This window comes from Pristiophorus japonicus, chromosome 23 (genome assembly GCF_044704955.1).
Source record: "Pristiophorus japonicus isolate sPriJap1 chromosome 23, sPriJap1.hap1, whole genome shotgun sequence".
Classification (NCBI taxonomy): domain Eukaryota; kingdom Metazoa; phylum Chordata; class Chondrichthyes; family Pristiophoridae; genus Pristiophorus; species Pristiophorus japonicus.
The window spans coordinates 39313389-39335908 of NC_091999.1; the positions used below are offsets into that span (position 1 = coordinate 39313389).

Here is a 22520-nt window from a genome sequence, read left to right on the forward strand (position 1 = left end):
GACAAAGAGTCTGAGGGAATCCCATTGGAACAGACGTGGGCAACGTGAGAAAGAGACAGATTGAGAGACAGAGACAAACAGAGAAACAGGAACAGACAGAGTGAGTCAGACTGAGAGAGACAAAGACTCAAACATACAAACACATACACAGCTCCCTGAAGAGAGAGAGAGAGGCAGAGACCGAGCGACACAGATACATTTCACAATTTCATTTCATCATCGGTTGAGAGTGTCACAAAATTGCTGATTCAACCGATGAAAATCCGGTCTCACTGATCAGAATGGGAGGAAATCCGTGTTAAATTAAAGAGACACAGGAGTGGGGTACGAACCCACGGGGAAAAAAACCATTGAATTTTACGGCCAACGCCTTAACCACTCGGCTATCCTTGTCCGGTGGGACCCTACATTCTGTCTCTGTGAGCATCTGGGCTTCAACGCCAACGCCACATACAAACACAGACACATCGGCTTTCAGTGAGCATTTACGAACATTTTTCGCAATATTGACACGGGGGCAACTATCCGATTCTTTTTCGAGTAATGACCTGGGAAATTTCATATCCACCCGAGGGTGCAGACGGAGCTTCAATTTAACATTTCATCCGAAAGTCAACAGCTTCAACATTGCAAAATTCCCCAAGTGCTGCACTTGAGTGTTAGCCAAGATGATATGCTCAAGTCTCAGGAGTGCGACTTGAACACACAAACTCCTGATGCAGTCGAGAATGCTGCCACTGAACCAAAGCCGATACAAAAGTTCACAACCGTATTATTTTCCCCAAGTCTTTTTTATAAGTTCCAGGACATACCAAATTCATAGTGATGATTTCCAGTGACAGTTGCACACACACAGAGACATATAAATAGATAGACAGACACAGAGACCCACACACACATATCCAAAAATTTACACGCACCCACGGGCATGCACAGATGCCTCAGACATCTCGAGGGATAGACAGGCTGAATCACTGTCGCAACTTTGACTGATGTTTGCGATTTTTGAAACGGATGTATCGTGAATATTGCAGATTAATAAAAATGAGAAAAAAATGTCAAAGTTGAAAGGTGTGGGACGTTATTCCATCTATCTCAGCATCAGTTTGGCAGAGAACCGGTTAAATTGTGAAATGGAATGAAAAATGCTGAGAATCGTAGTCGGCAGGATTCGAACCTGTGCGGAATAACCCAATGGATTTCTAGCCCATCGCCTTAACCACTCGGCCACGACTACTATGTCGCTGCCTTTTTAAACTTTACTCAGAAAAAACTCAGTCATCCATCACTGTGTAGCAGACGGCAAAAGACTCCTGAAAAATTCTCCGTTTGCTCAAAATCTGGACGAGGCAATCTCATCGACCTGTATTTTTACAGTTCCATATTGCTCTGGAACTTTTTAATATGCATCTCTTCCAAGAAACAGAAGTAAAATTCTACATCTTGAAACAACTGCCTCCCCGTCGGGGAATTGAACCCCGGTCTCCCGCGTGACAGGCAGGGATACTCACCACTATACTAACGAGGAACTGACGGTTACCAGCTCTGTCAGAGCAGGAATCGAGTCACTGTGAACAGAACTGGACACCAGGAGAAGTCGACAGACACATTGAGAGACAGAGACAAACCGACAAACAGGGAGAGACAGACAGCGAGATAGAGACAACGAGAGACAGAAAGTGTGAGACTGAGAAGGAGAGGCAGACTGAGTGAGAAAAAGACTCAAATATATACAGATACAGAGATGTGTGTGTGTGTAATCTATTAAGAGAGAGAGGGAAAGAGTGAGAGAAAGACAGTGATAAACACAGTGACAAGGAGAGAGACAGATAGCGAGAGAGCGATAGAGACTAAAACAGAAAATGATGTAAATACTTCTCAGCTTACAGGCAGGGACTAACAGAGACAAGCAAAGACATGGACAGACCGAAATGATGGGAAAGAGAGAGCCAGTCAGACAAAGAGTCTGACAGTATCCCATTGGACCAGACGTGGCACCGTGAGAAAGAGACAGATTGAGAGACAAAGACAAACAGAGAAACAGGGACAGACAGAGTGAGTCAGACTGAGAGAGACAAAGACTCAAACATACAAAACACTCTGAAGAGAGAGAGAGAGGCAGAAACCGAGCGACACAGATACATTTCACAATTTCATTTCATTATCGGTTCAGAGTGTCACATTGTTACAGAAAATTGCTGATTCAACCGATGAAAATCCGGTCTCACTGATCAGAATGGGAGGAAATCCGTGTTAAATTAAAGAGACACCAGGAGTGGGGGACGAACCCACGCGGCACAAACCCATTGAGTTTTAAGGCCAACGCCTCAACCACTCGGCTATTCTGGCCCTGTGAGAACCTGGATTCTGTCTCTGTGAGAATCTGGGCTTCAACCCCAACCCCACATACAAACACATGCACATCGGCTTTCAGTGAGCATTTACGAACATTTTTAGTAATATTGACACGGGGGCAACTCTCCTATTCTTTTTCGAGTAATGCACTGGAAACTTTCATATCCACCCGAGGGTGCAGATGGTGCTTCAATTCAACATTTCATCCGAAAGTCAACAGCTTCAACATTGCAAAATTCCCCAAGTGCTGCACTTGAGTGTTAGCCAAGATGATATGCTCAAGTCTCAGGAGTGAGAATTGAACAGAGAAACTCCCGATTCAGTCGAGAATGCGGCCACTGAACCAAAGCCGATACAAAAGTTCACAACCGTATTATTTTCCCCAAGTCGTTTTTATAAGTTCCAGGACATACCAAAATCATGGTGATGATATCCAGTGACAGTTGCACATACACAGAGACATATAAATAGATAGACAGACACAGAGACCCACACACACAGAACCAAAAATTTACATGCACCAACGGGCATGCACAGATGGCTCAGACATCTCGAGGGATAGACAGGCTGAATCTCTGTCGCAACTTTGACTGATGTTTGCGATTTTTGAAACGGATGTATCGTGAATATTGCAGATTAATAAAAATGAGGAAAAAATGTCAAAGTTGAAAGGTGTGGGACGTTATTCCATCTATCTCAGGATCAGTTTGGCAGAGAATCGGTTAAATTGTGAAATGGAATGAAAAATGCTGAGAATCGTAGTCGGCAGGATTCGAACCTGCGTGGGATAAACCAATGGATTTCTAGTCCATCGCCTTAACCACTCGGCCACGACTACTGTGTCGCTACCTTTTTAAACTTTACTCAGAATAAACTCAGTCATCCATCTCTGTGTAGCAGACGGCCAAAGACTCCTGAAAAATTCTCCGTTTGCTAAAAATCTGGACGAGGCAATCTCATCTTCCTGTATTTTTACAGTTCCATATTGCTCTGGAACTTTTTAATATGCATCTCTTCCAAGAAACAGAAGTAAAATTCGACATCTTGAAACAACTGCCTCCCGGTCGGGGAATTGAACCCCGGTCTCCAGCGTGACAGTGGGGATACTCACCACTATACTAACGAGGAACTGACGTGTACCAATTCTGTCAGAGCCGGAATCGAGTCACTGTGAACAGCACTGGACACCAGGAGAAGTCGACAGACACATTGAGAGACAGAGACAAACCGACAAACAGGGAGAGACAGACAGCGAGACAGAGACAACGAGAGACAGAAAGTGTGAGACTGAGAAGGAGAGGCAGACTGAGTGAGAAAAAGACTCAAATATATACATATACAGAGATGTGTGTGTGTGTGATCTATTAAGAGAGAGAGGGAAAGAGTGAGAGAAAGACAGTGATAAACACAGTGACAAGGAGAGAGACAGATAGAGAGAGAGCGATGGAGACTAAAACAGAAAATGATGGAAATACTTCTCAGCTTCCAGGCAGTGACTAAAAGAGACAAGCAAAGACATGGACAGACCGAAATGATGGGAAAGAGAGAGCCAGTCAGACAAAGAGTCTGACAGAATCCCATTGGACCAGACGTGGCACCGTGAGAAAGAGACAGATTGAGAGACAAAGACAAACAGAGAAACAGGGACAGAGAGAGTGAGTCAGACTGAGAGAGACAAAGACTCAAACATACAAAACTCTCTGAAGAGAGAGAGGCAGAAACCGAGCGACACAGATACATTTCACAATTTCATTTCATTATCGGTTCAGAGTGTCACATTGTTACAGAAAATTGCTGATTCAACCGATGAAAATCCGGTCTCACTGATCAGAATGCGAGGAAATCCGTGTTAAATTAAAGAGATACCAGGAGCGGGGGACGAACCCACGCGGGACAAACCCATTGAGTTTTAAGGCCAACGCCTCAACCACTCGGCTATTCTGGTCCTGTGAGAACCTGGATTCTGTCTCTGTGAGAATCTGGGCTTCAACCCCAACCCCACATACAAACACATGCACATCGGCTTTCAGTGAGCATTTACGAACATTTTTAGTAATATTGACACGGGGGCAACTCTACTATTCTTTTTCGAGTAATGCACTGAGAACTTTCATATCCACCCGAGGGTGCAGACGGAGCTTCAATTTAACATTTCATCCGAAAGTCAACAGCTTCAACATTGCAAAATTCCCCAAGTGCTGCACTTGAGTGTTAGCCAAGATGATATTCTCAAGGCTCAGGAGTGAGACTTGAACAGACAAACTCCCGATTCAGTCGAGAATGAAACCACTGAACCAAAGCCGATACAAATTTTCACAAACGTATTATTTTCCTCAAGTCGTTTTTATAAGTTCCAGGACATACCAAATTCATAGTGATGATTTCCAGTGACAGTTGCACATACACAGAGACATATAAATAGATAGACAGACACAGAGACCCACACACACATAACCAAAAATTTGCACGCACCAACGGGCATGCACAGATGCCTCAGACATCTCGAGGGATAGACAGGCTGAATCACTATCGCAACTTTGACTGATGTTTGCGATTTTTGAAACGGATGTATCGTGAATATTGCAGATTAATAAAAATGAGAAAAAAATGTCAAAGTTGAAAGGTGTGGGACGTTATTCCATCTATCTCAGCATCAGTTTGGCAGAGAACCGGTTAAATTGTGAAATGGAATGAAAAATGCTGAGAATCGTAGTCGGCAGGATTCGAACCTGTGCGGAATAACCCAATGGATTTCTAGCCCATCGCCTTAACCACTCGGCCACGACTACTGTGTCGCTGCCTTTCTAAACTTTACTCAGAAAAAACTCAGTCATCCATCTCTGTGTAGCAGACGGCCAAAGACTCCTGAAAAATTCTCCGTTTGCTAAAAATCTGGACGAGGCAATCTCATCTTCCTGTATTTTTAAAGTTCCATATTGCTCTGGAACTTTTTAATATGCATCTCTTCCAAGAAACAGAAGTAAAATTCGACATCTTGAAACAACTGCCTCCCGGTCGGGGAATTGAACCCCGATCTCCCGCGTGACAGTGGGGATACTCACCACTATACTAACGAGGAACTGACGTGTACCAGTTCTGTCAGAGCCGGAATCGAGTCACTGTGAACAGCACTGGACACCAGGAGAAGTCGACAGACACATTGAGAGACAGAGACAAACCGACAAACAGGGAGAGACAGACAGCGAGACAGAGACAACGAGAGACAGAAAGTGTGAGACTGAGAAGGAGAAGCAGACTGAGTGAGAAAAAGACTCAAATATATACATATACAGAGAAGTGTGTGTGTGTGATCTATTAAGAGAGAGAGGGAAAGAGTGAGAGAAAGACAATGATAAAGACAGTGACAAGGAGAGAGACAGATAGAGAGAGAGCGATAGAGACTAAAACAGAAAATTATGGAAATACTTCTCAGCTTACAGGCAGGGACTAACAGAGACAAGCAAAGACATGGACAGACCGAAATGATGGGAAAATGAGAGCAAGTCAGACAAAGAGTCTGACAGAATCCCATTGGACCAGACGTGGCACCGTGAGAAAGAGACAGATTGAGAGACAAAGACACACAGAGAAACAGGGACAGACAGAGTGAGTTAGACTGAGAGAGACAAAGACTCAAACATACAAAACTCTCTGAAGAGAGAGAGAGAGGCAAAAACCGAGCGACACAGATGCATTTCACAATTTCATTTCATTATCGGTTCAGAGTGTCACATTGTTACAGAAAATTGCAGATTCAACCGATGAAAATCCGGTCTCACTGATCAGAATGGGAGGAAATCCGTGTTAAATTAAAGAGACACCAGGAGTGGGGGACGAACCCACGCGGGACAAACCCATTGAGTTTTAAGGCCAATGCTTCAACCACTCGGCTATTCGGGTCCTGTGCGAACCTGGATTCTGTCTCTGTGAGAATCTGGGCTTCAACCCCAACCCCACATACAAACACATGCACATCGGCTTTCAGTGAGCATTTACGAACATTTTTAGTAATTTTGACACGGGGGCAACTCTCCTATTCTTTTTCGAGTAATGCACTGGGAACTTTCATATCCACCCGAGGGTGCAGACGGTGCTTCAATTTAACATTTCATCCGAAAGTCAACAGCTTCAACATTGCAAAATTCCCCAAATGCTGCACTTGAGTGTTCGCCAAGATGATATGCTCAAGTCTCAGGAGTGAGACTTGAACAGACAACCTCCCGATTCAGTCGAGAATGCGGCCACTGAACCAAAGCCGATACAAAAGTTCACAACCGTATTATTTTCCCCAAGTCGTTTTTATAAGTTCCAGCACATACCAAATTCATGGTGATGATTTCCAGTGACAGTTGCACATACACAGAGACATATAAATAGATAGACAGACACAGAGACCCACACACACATAACCAAAAATTTGCACGCACCAACGGGCATGCACAGATGCCTCAGACATCTCGTGGGATAGACAGGCTGAATCACTGTCGCAACTTTGACTGATGTTTGCGATTTTTGAAACGGATGTATCGTGAATATTGCAGATTAATAAAAATGAGAAAAAAATGTCAAAGTTGAAAGGTGTGGGACGTTATTCCATCTATCTCAGGATCAGTTTGGCAGAGAACCGGTTAAATTGTGAAATGGAATGAAAAATGCTGAGAATCGTAGTCGGCAGGATTCGAACCTGCGCGGGGTAACCCAATGGATTTATAGTCCATCGCCTTAACCACTCGGCCACGACTACTGTGTCGCTACCTTTTTAAACTTTACTCAGAAAAAACTCAGTCATCCATCTCTGTGTAGCAGACGGCCAAAGACTCCTGAAAAATTCTCCGTTTGCTAAAAATCTGGACGAGGCAATCTTATCCACCTGTATTTTTACAGTTCCATATTGCTCTGGAACTTTTTAATATGCATCTCTTCCAAGAAACAGAAGTAAAATTCGACATCTTGAAACAACTGCCTCCCCGTCGGGGAATTGAACCCCGGTCTCCGGCGTGACAGGCGGGGATACTCACCACTATACTAACGAGGAACTGACGGGTACCAGTTCTGTCAGAGCAGGAATCGAGTCACTGTGAATAGAATTGGACACCAGGAGAAGTCGACAGACACATTGAGAGACAGAGACAAACCGACAAACAGGGAGAGACAGACAACGAGTTGGAGACAACGAGAGACAGAAAGTGTGAGACTGAGAAGGAGAGGCAGACTGAGTGAGAAAAAGACTCAAATATATACATATACAGAGATATGTGTGTGTGCTCTATAAAGAGAGAGAGGGATGAGTGAGACAAAGACAGTGTTAATGACAGTGACAAGGAGAGAGACAGATCGAGAGAGAGCGACAGATAGAGAGAGGGACAAAGATATAAACAGACAATGATAGAAATACTCAGCAGGTTGGAGACAGGAATTAACAGCGACAGGCAAAGAGATACAGACAGGCAGAGGCATAGACAGACAGAGATGATGGAAAAGAGAGAGACATTCACCCAGAGAGATTGAGAGAATCCCATTCGAACAGAACTGGACACCGTGAGAAAGAGACAGACACATTGAGAGACAGAGACAAACAGTTAAAAAGGGAGAGACAGACAGTGAGATAGAGACAGAGAGAGACAGAAAGTTTTAGACTGAGAGGGAGGGTCAGACTGAGTGAGACAAAGACTCAAATACTTACATACACAGAGATGTGTTTGCGTGCTCCATAAAGAGAGCTCGGCAAATAGTGATGGAATGACAAGAAAAAGACAGAGACAAAAAGTGAGACAGATGGAGAGAAAGACAGATGGAGAGAGAGAGATATAGTAACAAAAACAGAAAATGATGGAATGACTCATCAGGTTAGAGACAGGGACCAACACAGACAGATAAAGACATGGACAGAGATGATGGGAAAGAGAGAGATGGTCAGACAGAATCCCTTTGGAACAGAACTGAACACAGTGAGAAAAAGACAGAAGCAGACTTCGAGAGACAAAGACTCAAACACACACAAAGCTCTCTCAAGAGAGAGAGAGAGAAGCAGAGACTGAGCGACACAGATACCTTTCATTATCTGCTTCGAATGTCACCGAAACATGCAAATGCAACAGATGTAAATCGGGTATCACTGAGCAGCATGGGAAGTAGTCTCTGTTTAATTAAGCAATTACCAGTTGTGGGGGTCGAACCCGCCCAGTTATAACTCCATTGGATCTAAGTACAACATTTTAACCACTCGGCCATCCTGGTCCTGGCAGAAACTGGTTTTGTCTCTGTCAAAATTTGGGCTTCAGCTCCACCCCCACAGACACACACACACACAGAGGGTTTCAGGGAGCATTTCTGAACATTTTTCGTGATATTGATACGGGGGCAACTCTCCTATTCTTTTTCGAGTAATGCTCTGGGACCTTTCACATCCACCCGAGGGTGCAGGCGGAGCTTCAATTTCACATTTCATCCGATGGTCAACAGCTTCAACAATGCAAAATTCCCTTAGTACTGCATTTGAGTGTCAGCCAAGATGATGCGCTCAAGTCTCAGGAGAGGGACTTACACACACGAGTTTCTGAATGGAGCCACTGAAAAAAGCCGATACCAAAGATCACAACCGTATTATTTTCCCCAAGTTTTTAAAAAAAGTTCCAGGACATACCAAATTCTTGGTGATGATTTCCACAGACAGTTGCACATACACAGAGACATACATACAGATAGACATACACAGACACACACACACATAAAATAACCAAAAATATACACGCATCAACATAGAAACATAGAAATTAGTTGCAGGAGTAGGCCGTTCGGCCCTTCGAGCCTGCTACCACCATTCAATAAGATCATGGCTGATCATTCAACCTCAGTACCCATATCCTGCTTTCTCTCCATAACCCCTTGATTCCTTGAGCCGTAAGGGCCATATCTCACTCCATCTTGAATATATCTAACGAACTGGCTTCAACAACTTTCTGCGGTAGAGAATTCCACAGGTTAACCACTCTCTGAGTGAAGACGTTTCTCCTCATCTCGGTCCTAAATGGCTTACCCCTTATTCTTAGACTGTGACCCTGGTTCTCCAACTCCCCAGCAACAGAAACATTCTTCCAGCCTCTCACTTGTCCAATCTCGTCAGAATTTTATATGTTTCTATGAGATCCCCTCTCATTCTTCTAATCTCCAGTGGATACCAGCAGAGTTGATCCAGTCTCTCATCATATGTCAGTCCTGCCATCCCTGGAATCAAGCTGGTGAACCCTCGCTGTGCTCCTTCAATAGCAAGAACGTCCTTCCTCAGATTTGGAGATCAAAACTAACAAAATATTTAACGTGTGGCTTCACCAAGGCCCTGTACAACTGCAGGAAGACCTCCCTGCTACTATATTCAAAGCCCCTAGCTATGAAGGCGAACATGCCATTTGCCTTCTTCACCGCCTGCTGCACCTGCATGCCCACTTTCAATGACAGATGTACCATGACACCCAGATCAAGATATACACAGAGTGCCTTCGACAAATAGACGGATAGACAGGCAGGGTCACTGTCGCTACTTTGGCTGGCTTTTGCGTTTTTCCGTCGAGAGTGCTGCCACTGAACCAAAGCCGATACAAAAGTTCACAACCATATTGTTTTCCCCAAGTCATTTGAAAAAGTTGCAGGACATACCAAATTCATGGTGATGATTTCCACAGACAGTTGCACATACACAGAGACATATATACAGAGAGACAGTCACAGAGACACACACACACATAACCAGAAATATACATGCACCAACGGACACACACAGATACCTGAGACATATCGAGGGATGGACAGGCTGAGTCACTACTTTGGGTGATTTTTGCATTTTTCTATCCGTATGTACCGTGAATATTGCAGACTAATAAAAATGTGAAAAAAATATCAGTGTTGAAAGGTGTGCGACGTTATTCCATCTATCTCAGGATCAGTTTTGCCAAAACCTGGTTAAATTGTAAAATGGAATGAAAAATGCTGAGAATCGTAGTCGTCAGGATTCTAACCTACCGCAGAAAATCCAAAGTGTTTCTAGTCCATCGCTTTAACCACTCGGCCATAATTACTGCGTCTCTGGCATTTTAAATGTTACTCAGAAAAAACTCAGTCGTCCATCTCTATGCAGCAGACGGCCACAGAATCCTGAAAAAGTCACCGTTTGCAAAAAATCTGGAAGAGGCAATCTCATCTTGCTGTATTTTTACTGTTCTATATTGCTCTGGAACTTTTTAATAAAATCTATACCAAGAAACAGAAGTAAAATTCGACATTTTGAAAAAACTGCTGTGCCGTCAGGGAATTCAACGCGGTTCTCCCGCATAACAAGCGGGGATAATCACCACTTTCCGGACGAGGTTGCCTTTGAGCAGTAATCGAGCTGTCAACAGAAGTCGACAGACACAGTGATCGATAGAGACAAACCGACAAACGGGGATAGACAGCCAGCGAGAGAGAGAGACAACGAGAGACAGAAAGGGTGAGACTGAAAAGTGAGGCAGACTCAGTGAGAATAAGACTCAAACACCTACATATACAGAGATGTGTGTGTGTGATCTATAAAGAGAGAGAGGGAAAAAGTGAGAGAAATACAGTGATAAAGACAGTGACAAGGAGAGAGGCAGATAGAGAGAGAGCGACAGATAGAGAGAGAGACAAATATATAAACAGAAAATGATGGAAATACTCAGCAGGTTAGAGGTTGGAACTACCAGCGACAGGCAAAGAGAGACAGATCGGCAGAAACATAGACAGACAGAGATGATGGGAAAGAGTGAGACAGTCAGACAGAGAGACTGAGTGAATCCCATTCGAACAGAACTGGACACCGTGAGAAAGACACAGACACATTCAGAACCAGAGACAAACAGGGAAACAGGGAGAGACAGACAGCGAGATAGAGACAAAGAGAGACAGAAAGTTTGAGACTGAAAGGGAGGATCAGACTGAATGAGAAAAAGACTCAAACACATACATAGACAGAGATGTGTTTGCGTGCTCCATAAAGAGAGGGGGAAAAATAGTGATGGAATGACAGAGGAAAGAACAGGGACAAAGAGAGAGAAAAAGAGGGAGACAGATAGAGAAAAAGACAGATAGAGAGAGCGACAGAGAGACAAAAACAGAAAATAATGGAAATACTCATCAGGTTAGAGACAGAGACTAACAGAGACAGGCAAGGACATGGACAGACAGAGATAATGGGACAGAGAGAGGCAGTCAGACAGAGAGTCTGAGGGAATACCATTGCAAGAGAACTAGACACCGTGAGAAAGAGACTGATTGAGAGACAGCGACAAACAGAGAAGCAGGGACAGACAGAGAGGGTTAGAGAGAGCCAAAGACTCAAATACATACACAGCTCTCCAAAGAGAGAGAGCGGCAGAGACATTTCATTATCGGCGCAGAGTGTCACATAGTTACAGAAAATTGGAGATTTTGCAGATGAAATTTGGGTATCACTGAGCAGGGTGGGAAAAAATCTCTGTTTAATTAAGGAATTACCAGGAGTGGGGCTAGAACCCACGCGGGTACAAACCCATTAGATCTTAAGTTCAATGCCTTCACCACTCGGCCATCCTGGTCCTGATCCTGTCAGTGGTTGGACTCTGCCTCTCTGAGAATCTGGGCTTCAGCTCCACCCCCACAGACACACAGACACATCGGATTTCAGGGAGCATTTACGAACATTTTTCTCAATATTGACACGGGCGCAACTCTCCTATTCTTTTTCGAGTGATGCTCTGGCTACTTTCACATCCACCCGAGGGTGCAGATGGAGCTTCAATTTAAAATTTCAGCCCATGGTCAACAGCTTCAACAATGCAAAATTCCCCAAATACTGCATTTGAGTGTCAGCCAAGATGATGGGTTCAAGACTCAGGAGTGGGACTTACACACACAACCTCCTGATTCAGTCGAGAATGGAGCCACTGAACCAAAACCGATACCAAAGTTCACATCTGTATTATTTTCCCCAAGTTTTTTAAAAAGTTCCAGGACGTACCAAATTCATGGTGATGATTTCCACAGACAGTTGCACATACACAGAGACATCCATACAGGTAGACATACACAGACACACACACACATAAAATAACCAAAAATATACACGCATCAACATAGAAACATAGAAATTAGGTGCAGATATATGCCATTCGGCCCTTAGAGCCTGCACCACCATTCAATAACATCATGGCTGATCATTCAACCTCAGTACCCCTTTCCTGCTTGCTCTCCATACCCCTTCATCCCTTTCGCTGTAAGGGCAATAACTAACTCCCTTTTGAATATATCTAACGAACTGGCCTCAACGACTTTCTGCAGTTGAAAATTTCACAGGTTAACCACTCTCTGAGTGAAAACGTTTCTCCTCAGCTCGTTTCTAAATGGTTTACCCCTTACTCAAAGACTGTGATCCTTGGTCCCGAACTCCCCAGCAGCGAGAACATTCTTCCAGCCTCTAAGCTGTCCAATCTCGTCAGAATTTTGTATGTTTCTTTGAAATCTCCTCTCATTCTTCTAAACTCCAGTGGATACCAGCCCAGTTGATCCAGTCTCTCCTTATATGTCAGTCCTGCCATCCCGGGAATCAAGCTGGTGATCCTTCGCTGCACTCCCTCAATAGCAAGGATGTTCTTCCTCAGTTTCGGAGACCAAAACTGAACACAATGTTCCAGGTGTGGCCTCACGGAGGCCCTGTACAACTGCAGTAAGACCTCCCTGCTCCTATACTCAAATCCCCTACCTATGAAGGGGAACATGCCATTTGCCTTCTTCACCGCCTGCTGCACCTGCATACCAACAATCAATGACTGATGTATCATGAAACCCAGATCAAGATATACAAAGATTGCCTTCGACAAATAGATGGATAGACAGGCAGGGTCACTGTTGCAACATTGGCTGTCTTTTGCGTTTTTCAGTCGACGATACTGCCACTGAACCAAAGCCGATACCAAAGTTCAAAACCGTATTATTTTCCCCAAGTCTTTTTAAAAAGTTCCAGCACATACCAAATTCATGGTGATGATTTGCACAGACAGTTGCACATACAGAGAGACATATATACAGATAGACCTACTCAGAGACACACACTTAACCAAAAATATACATGCACCAACAGACATGCCTTTGACATATAGAGGGATAGACAGGCTGAATCACTGTCGCTACTTTGGATGATTATTGCGTTTTTCTATCCGTATGTAACATGAATATTGCAGTTTAATAAAAATGAGAAATAGATGTCAGTGTTGAAATGTGTGGGACGTTATTCCGCCTATCTCAGGATCAGTTTTGCAAAAACCTGGTTAAATTGTAAAATGTAATGAAAAATGCTTTGAATTGTAGTCGGCAGGATTCGAACCTACGCGCAGAAAACCCATCGATTTCTAAACCATCGCTTCAACCACTCGGCAACAACTACTGCCTCTCTGGCACTTTAAATGTTACTCAGAAAAAACTCAGTCATCCATCTGTGTGCAGCAGACGGCCACAGAATCCTGAAAAAGTCTCCGTTGCAAAAAGTCTGGAAGAGGCAATCTCCTCTTGCTGTATTTTTATTGTTCTATATTGCTCTGGAACTTTTTAATATGAATCTATGCCAAGAAACTTAAGAAAAATTCGACATTTTGAAAAAGCTGCTTTGCTATCGGGGAATTGAATCCAGTTCTCCCGCGTAACAGGGGGGCATAATCACCGCTATCCGGACGAAGGAACGTGTTACGTCAGAGCAGTAATCAAGCTGCGAACAGAAGTCGACAGACACATTGATAGACAGACACAAACCGACAAACAGGGATAGACAGACAATGAGAGAGAGACAACGAGAGACAGAAAGGGTGAGACTGAAAAGTCAGTCAGAGACAGCGAGAAAAAGACTCAAACACCTACATATACAGAGATGTGTAAGTGTGATCTATAAAAAGAGAGGGGAAGAGTGAGAGAAAGACAGTGATAAAGACAGTGACAAGGTGAGAGACAGATAGAGAGAGCGACAGATAGAGAGAGAGACAAAGATTTCAACAGAAAATGATGGAAATACTCAGCAGGTTAGAGACAGGAACTACCAGCGACAAGCAAAGAGAGACAGACAGGCAGAAACGAAGAAAGACAGAGATGATGGGAACGAGTGAGACAGTCAGACAGAGAGATTGTGAGAATCCCATTCGAACAGAACTGGACACCGTGAGCAATAGACAGACACATTGAGAACCAGAGGCAAACAGGGAAACAGGGAGAGACAGACAGTGAGATAGAGAGAAAGAGAGACATAAAGTTTGAGTCTGAAAGGGATGATCAGACTGAATGAGAAAAAGACTCAAACACATACATACACAGAGATGTATTTGCGTGCGCCATAAAGAGAGGGAGGCAAATAGCGATGGAATGACAGAGAAAAGGACAGGGACAAAGAGAGAGACAAAGAGGGCGACAGATAGAGAGAAAGACAGATAGAGAGAGAGAAACATAGAGACAAAAACAGCAAATAATGGAAATACTTATCAGGTTAGAGTCAGGGACTAACAGAGACAGGCAAAGACATGGACAGACAGAGATAATGGGAAAGAGAGAGACAGTCAGACAGAGAGTGTCAGAATGAAAGAGACAAAGACTCAAACACACAAAGAGAGAGAGCGGCAGAGACCGAGCGACACAGATACATTTCGCAATTTCATTTCATTATCGGCTGAGAGTGTCATATCGTTACAGAAAATTGCAGATTCAGCAGATGAGAATCGGGTATCACTGAGCAGGATGGGAAATATCTACGTTTAATTAAGGAATTACCAGGACTGGGGTTCAAACCCACGCGGGTATAAACCCATTACATTTTAAATCCAACGCCTTTACCACTCGGCCATCCTGGTCCTGATCCTGTCAGAGGTTGGACTCTGCCTGTGAGAATCTAGGCTTCAGCTCCACCCCCACAGCGACACACAGACAGACAGGATTGCAGGCAGCATTTACGAACATGTTTCTTAATATTGACACGGGCGCAACTCTCCTATTCTTTTTCAACTAAGGCTCTGGGAACGTTCACATCCACCCGAGGGTGCAGATGGAACTTCAAATTAAAATTTCAACCGATGGTCAACGGCTTCAACAATGCAACATTCCCCAAGTACTGCATTTGAGTGTCAGCCAAGATGATGTGTTCTAGTCTCAGGAGTGGGACTTACACACACAACCTCCTGATTCAGTCGAGAATGGAGCCAATGAACCAAAACCGATCTCAAAGATCACAACCGTATTATTTTCCCCAAGTTTTTTTAAAAGTTCCAGGACGTACCAAATTCATGGTGATGATTTCCACAGACAGTTGCACATACACAGAGACATACATACAGATAGACATACACAGACACACGCACACACAATAACCAAAGATATACACGCATCAACATAGAAACATAGAAACATAGAAATTTGATGCAGGAATATGCCATTCGGCCCTTCGAGCCTGCACCACCATTCAATAAGATCATGGCTCATCATTCAACCTCAGTACCCCTTTCCTGCTTTCTCTCCATACCCCTTGATCCATTTAGCCGGAAGGGTCCTTTTGAATATATCTAACGAACTGGCCTCAACGACATTCTGCGGTAGAAATTTTCACAGGTTAACCACTCCCTGAGTGAAGAAGTTTCTCCTCATCTCGGTCCTAAATGGTTTACACCTTATTCTTAGACTATGATCCTTGGTCTCGAATACCCCATCAAGGGGAACATTCTTCCAGCCTCTAAGCTGTCCAATCTCGTCAGAATTTTATATGTTTCTATGAGATCCCCTCTCATTCTTCTAAACTCCAGTGGATACCAGCCCAGTTGATCCAGTCTCTCCTCATATGTCAGTCCTGCCATTCCGGGAATCATGCTGGTGAACCTTAGCTGTACTCCCTCAATAGCAAGGACGTCCTTCCTCAGATTTGGAGACCAAAACTGAACACAATATTCCAGGTGTGGCCTCACCAAGGCCCTGTACAACTGCAGTAAGACCTCCCTGCTCCGATACTCAAATCCCCTCACTATGAAGGCGAACATGCCATTTGCCTTCTTTACCGCCTTCTGCACCTGCATACCAACAATCAATGATTGATGTACCATGGCACCCAGATTAAGATATATACCGGTTGCCTTCGACAAATAGATGGATAGACAGGCAGGGTCACTGTCGCTACTTTGGCTTGCTTTTTCGTTTTTCAGTCGAGGATGCTGCCACTGAACCAAAGCCGATACCAAAGTTCACAATCGTATTATTTTCCACAACACTTTTTTAAAAGTTCCAGGACGTACCAAATTCATGGTGATGATTTCCGCAGACAGTTGCACATACACAGAGACATATATACAGATAGACAGACACAGACACACACACACACACACACACACATAACTAAAAATATACATGCACCAAGGGACATGCACAGATGCCTTATACATCTAGAGGGATAGACAGGCTGAATCACTGTCGCTACTTTGGCTGATTTTTGCGATTTTCTCTCCGTATATATCTTGAATATTGCAGATATTGAGATATTGCATAAAAATGAGAAATAGATGTCAGTGTTGAAAGGTGTGCGACGTTCTTCCGCCTTTCTCAGGATCAGTTTTGCAAAAACCTGGTTCAATTGTAAAATGGAATGAAAAATGCTGAGAATCGTAGCCGGCAGGATTCTTCATTCGCAGGGAAAACGCAAAGGATTGCTAGACCATCGCGTTCACCACTCGGCCACAACTACTGCGTCTCTGGCACTTTAAATGTTACTCAGAAAAAACTCAGTCATCCATCTCTGTGCAGCAGACGGCCACAGAATCCTGAAAAAGTCTCCGTTTGCAAAAAATCTGGAAGAGGCAATCTCCTCTTGCTGTACCTTTACTGTTCGAAATTGCTCTGAAACTTTTTAATATGAATCTATACCAAGAAACAGAAGTAAAATTCAAAATTTTGAAAAAGCTGCTTTTCCGTTGGGGAATTGAACCCGGTTCTCCAATGTAACAGGCAGTGATACTCACCACTATACGGACGAGGGTACGGGTTGCATCAGAGCAGTTATCGAGCTGTGATCAGAAGTCGACAGACACATTGAGAGACAGAGACAAACAGTAGAGACAGATAGCGAGAGAGAGAGACAACGAGAGACAGAAAGGGTGAGACTGAAAAGTCAGGCAGACTCTGAGAAAAAGACTCAAACACCTCCATATACAGAGATGTGTGTGTGTGATCAATAAAGAGAGAGAGGGAAAGAGTGAAAGAAAGACAGTGATAAAGACAGTGACAAGGAGAGAGACAGATAGAGAGAGAACGACAGATCGAGAGAGAGGCAAAGATATAAACAGAAAATGATGGAAATAATCAGCAGGTTAGAGACAGGAATTACCAGCGACAGGCAAAGAGAGACAGATAGGCAGAAACATAGACAGACAGAGATGATGGGAAAGAGTGAGACAGTCAGACAGAGAGACTGAGAGAATCCCATTCGAACAGCACTGGACACCGTGAGAAAGTGACAGACACATTGAGAACCAGAGAAAAGGACAGGGACAAAGTGAGAGACAAAGAGGGAGACAGATAGAGAGAAAGACAGATAGAGAGAGAGACATAGAGACAAAAACAGAAAATAATGGAAATACTTATCAGGTTAGAGACAGCGACTAACAGAGACAGGCAAAGACACGGACAGACAGAGATAATGGGACAGAGAGAGACAGTCAGACAGAGAGTCTGAGAGAATCCCATTGCAACAGGACTGGACACCGTGAGAAAGAGACAGATTGAGAGACAGAGACAAACAGTGAAACAGGGACAGACAGAGTGGGTCAGACTGAGAGAGACAAAGACTCAAACACACAAACGCATACACAGCTCTCTGAAGAGAGAGAGCGACACAGATACATTTCACAATTTCATTTCATTATCGGCTCAGAGTGTCACATAGTTACAGAAAATTGGAGATTCAGCTGATGAAAATCAGGTATCACTGAGCAGGATGGGAAAAATCTCTGTTTAATGAAGGAATTACCAGGAGTGGGGTTTGCAGCCCCGCGGGTATAAATCCATTACATTTTACGTCCAACGCCTGCACCACTCGGCCATCCTGATCCTGATTCTGTCAGTGGTTGGACTCTGCCTCTGTGAGAATCTGGGCTTCAGCTCCACCCCCACAGCGACACACAGAGACATTGGATTTCAGTGAGCATTTACGAACATTTTTCGTAATATTGACACGGGCGCAGCTCTCCTATTATTTTTCGACTAAGACTCTGGTAACTTTCACATCCACCCGAGGGTGCAGATGGAGCTTCAATTTAAAATTTCAGCCGATGGTCAACAGCTTCAACAATGCAACATTCCCCAAATAGTGCATTTGAGTGTCATCCAAGATGATGTGTTCAAGTCTCAGGAGTGAGACTTACACACACAACCTCCTGATTCAGTCGAGAATGGAACCACTGAACCAAAACCGATACCAAAGTTCACAACCGTATTATTTTCCCGAAGTTTTTTTTAAAGTTCCAGGACGTACCAAATTCATGGTGATGATTTCCACAGACAGTTGCACATACACAGAGACATACATACAGATAAACATACACAGACACACGCACACACAATAACCAAAACTTTGCACGCATCAACATAGAAACATAGAGACATAGAAATTAGGTGCAGGAATATGCCATTCGGCCCTTCGATCATGGCTCATCATTCAACCTCAGTACCCCTTTCCTGCTTTCTCTCCATACCCCTTGATCGCTTTAGCCATAAGGGCCATATCTAACTCCCTTTTGAATATATCTAACGAACTGGCCGCAACGACTTTCTGCGGTAGAAAATGTCACAGGTTAACCACTCTCTGAGTGAAGAAGTTTCTCCTCATCTCGGTCCTAGATGGCTTACTCCTTACTCTTAGACTGTAATCCTTCGTCTCATACTCACAAGCAACGAGAACATTCTTTCAGCGTCTAAGCTGTCCAATCTCGTCAGAATTTTATATGTTTCTGTGTGATCCCCTCTCATTCTTCTAAACTCCAGTGGATACCAGCCCAGTTGATCCAGTCTCTCCTCATATGTAAATCCTGCCATCCCGGGAATCATGCTGGTGAACCTTCGCTGTGCTCCCTCAATAGCAAAGACTTCCTTGCTCAGATTCGGGGATCAAAACTGAACACAATATTCCAGGTGTGGCCTCACCAAGGCCCTGTACAACTGCAGTAAGACCTCCCTGCTCCTATACTCACATCCCCTAGCTATGAAGGCGAACATGCCATTTGCCTTCTTCACCACCTGCTGCACCTGCATGCAACTTTCAATGACTGATGTATCATGACACCCAGATCAAGATAAACACAGGTTGCCTTCGAAAAATAGATGGATAGACAGGCAGTGTCACTGTCGCTACTGTGGCTGCCTTTTGCGTTTTTCTATCCGTATGTATCGTGAATACTGCAAATTAATGAAAGAAAGAAAAAAGCGGCTGCGTCGAAATATGTGGGACGTTGCTCCATCTATCTCAGAATCAATTTTGCAGTAACGTGGTTAAATTGTGAAACAGAATGAAATATGCTGAGAAACATAGTCGGCAGGATTCAAACCTGCTCAGAGAAACCCCGATAGATTTGTTGTCCATTGTCTAACCCACTCGGCCACGACTACTGGCTCGCTGCATCATTAAATGTTACTCAGATAACTCAGCATCCATCTCTGTGCAGCAGACGGCCACAGAATCAGGAAAAAGTCTCCGTTTGCTAAAAATCTGGAAGAGGCAATCTCCTCTACCTGTATTTGTACTGTTCTATATTGCTCTGGAACTTTTTAATATGAATCAACACCAAGAAACACGTAAAATTCTGCATTTTGTAAATGCTGCCACCGCGTCGGGAAGCAGAACCACGGTCTCCGGCGGAACAGGCGGGGATACTCACCACTATACTAACGAGCATGAGTTCTATCAGAGGAGGAATCGAGCTGTGAACAGAACTGGACACCATGAGAAGACGACAGGCAAATTGCGAGACAGAGACAAACCGACAAACAGGGAGAGACAGACAGCGAGATAGAAACAACGAGAGACAGATAGTGTAAGACTGAGAAGGAGAGGCAGACTGAGTGACAAAAAAGACACAAACACACCCATATACAGAGATGTGTGTATGTGTGATCTATTAAGATAGAGAGGTAAGAGTGAGAGAAACACAATGATACAGTCAGTGACAAGGAGAAAAACAGGCAGAGAAAGAGAGCGATAGAGACTAAAACAGAAAATGATGGAAATACTTCTCAGCTTACAGGCAGGGACTAACAGAGGCAGGCAAAGACATGGACAGACCGAAATGATGGGAAAGAGAGAGCCAGTCAGACAAAGAGTCTGAGAGAATCCCATTGGAACAGACGTGGGCAATGTGAGAAAGTGACAGATTGAGAGACAGAGACAAACAGAGAAACAGGAACAGACAGAGTGAGTCAGACTGAGAGAGACAAAGACTCAAACATACAAACACATACACAGCTCTCTGAAGAGAGAGAGAGAGGCAGAAACCGAGCGACACAGATACATTTCACAATTTCATTTCATTATCGGTTGAGAGTGTCACATATTTACATAAAATTGCTGATTCAACCGATGAAAATTCGGTATCACTGATTGGAAAGGGAGGAAATCCGTGTTAAATTAAAGAGGTACCAGGAGTGGGGTACCAACCCACGGGGAAAAAAAAACATTGAATTTTACGGCCAACGCCTTAACCACTCGGCTATCCTGGTCCGGTGGGACCCTACATTCTGTCTCTGTGAGCATCTGGGCTTCAAACCCAACGCCACACACAAACACATGCACATCGGCTTTCAGTGAGAATTTACGAACATTTTTCGCAATATTGACACGGGGGCAACTATCCGATTCTTTTTCGAGTAATGACCTGGGAACTTTCATATCCACCCGAGGGTGCAGACGGAGCTTCAATTTAACATTTCATCCGAATGTCAACAGCTTCAACATTGCAAAATTCCCCAAGTGCTGCACTTGAGTGTTAGCCAAGATGATATGATTACGTCTCAGGAGTGCGACTTGAGCATACAAGCTCCCAATTCAGTCGCTAATGCTGCCACTGAACCAAAGCCGATACAAAAGTTCGCAACCGTATTATTTTCCCCAAGTCTTTCTTATAAGTTCCAGGACGTACCAAATTCATGGTGATGATTTCCACAGACAATTGCACATACACAGAGACATATATAGAGATAGACAGACACAGAGACACACACACACATAACCAAAAATGTGCACGCACCAACGGACATGCACAGATTCCTTAGATATCTCGAGGGATAGACAGGCTGAATCACTGTCGCAGCTTTGACTGATTGTTGCGATTTTTTAAATGGATGTATCGTAAATATTGCAGATTAATAAAAATGAGAAAAAAATGCCAGTGGTGAAAGGTGTGGGACGATATTCCATCTATCTCAGGATCAGTTTGGCAGAGACCTGGTGAAATTGAATGGAAAATGCTGAGAATCGCAGTCGGCAGGATTCGAACCTGCGTCGGAAAATCCCAATGGATTTCTACTCCATCGCCTTTATGGGAGGAAATCTGTGTTAAAATAAATAGAAACCAGGAGTAGGAAGAAACCATGGTGGAAAAAGCCTTTGAAGTTTAAGGCCACATAGAAACACATGCACATCGTCTTTTAGTGAGCATTTACGAACATTTTTGGAATATTGACACGGGGGAAACTTTCCTACTCTGTTTCGAGTAATGCACTGGGAACTTTCATATCCACCCGAGGGTGCAGACGGAGCTTCAATTTAACATTTCATCCGAAAGTCAACAGCTTCAACATTGCAAAATTCCCCAAGTGCTGCACTTGACTGTTAGCCAAGATGATAATGCTCAAGTCTCAGGAGTGCGACTTGAGCACACAAACTCCCGATTCAGTCGAGAATGCTGCCACTGAACCAAAGCCGATACAAAAGTTCACAACCGTATTATTTTCCCCAAGTCTTTTTTATAAGTTCCAGGATATACCAAATTCATGGTGATGATTTCCACAGACAGTTGCACATACACAGAGATAGACAGACACAGAGACACACACACATATCCAAAAATTTACACGCACCAACGGGCAGGCAGAGATGCCTTAGACATCTCGAGGGA

At 43.8% G+C, this 22520-nt stretch overlaps 6 non-coding genes across 6 annotated transcripts; all 6 read right to left on the reverse strand.

The window, feature by feature from the left end:
• Positions 1–1456: 1456 nt before the first annotated feature.
• On the reverse strand, positions 1457–1528 carry trnad-guc (transfer RNA aspartic acid (anticodon GUC)). Its single transcript has one exon. It is a non-coding gene; the product is annotated as a tRNA-Asp (tRNA).
• Positions 1529–3112: 1584 nt separating this feature from the next.
• Positions 3113–3193, reverse strand: trnas-aga (transfer RNA serine (anticodon AGA)). The gene has a single exon. It is a non-coding gene; the product is annotated as a tRNA-Ser (tRNA).
• A 3825-nt stretch (positions 3194–7018) lies between these two features.
• On the reverse strand, positions 7019–7099 carry trnay-aua (transfer RNA tyrosine (anticodon AUA)). Its single transcript has one exon. It is a non-coding gene; the product is annotated as a tRNA-Tyr (tRNA).
• A 219-nt stretch (positions 7100–7318) lies between these two features.
• trnad-guc (transfer RNA aspartic acid (anticodon GUC)) lies at positions 7319–7390 on the reverse strand. Its single transcript has one exon. It is a non-coding gene; the product is annotated as a tRNA-Asp (tRNA).
• A 4469-nt stretch (positions 7391–11859) lies between these two features.
• Positions 11860–11942, reverse strand: trnal-uaa (transfer RNA leucine (anticodon UAA)). Its single transcript has one exon. It is a non-coding gene; the product is annotated as a tRNA-Leu (tRNA).
• A 3205-nt stretch (positions 11943–15147) lies between these two features.
• trnal-uaa (transfer RNA leucine (anticodon UAA)) lies at positions 15148–15230 on the reverse strand. Its single transcript has one exon. It is a non-coding gene; the product is annotated as a tRNA-Leu (tRNA).
• Positions 15231–22520: the final 7290 nt, after the last annotated feature.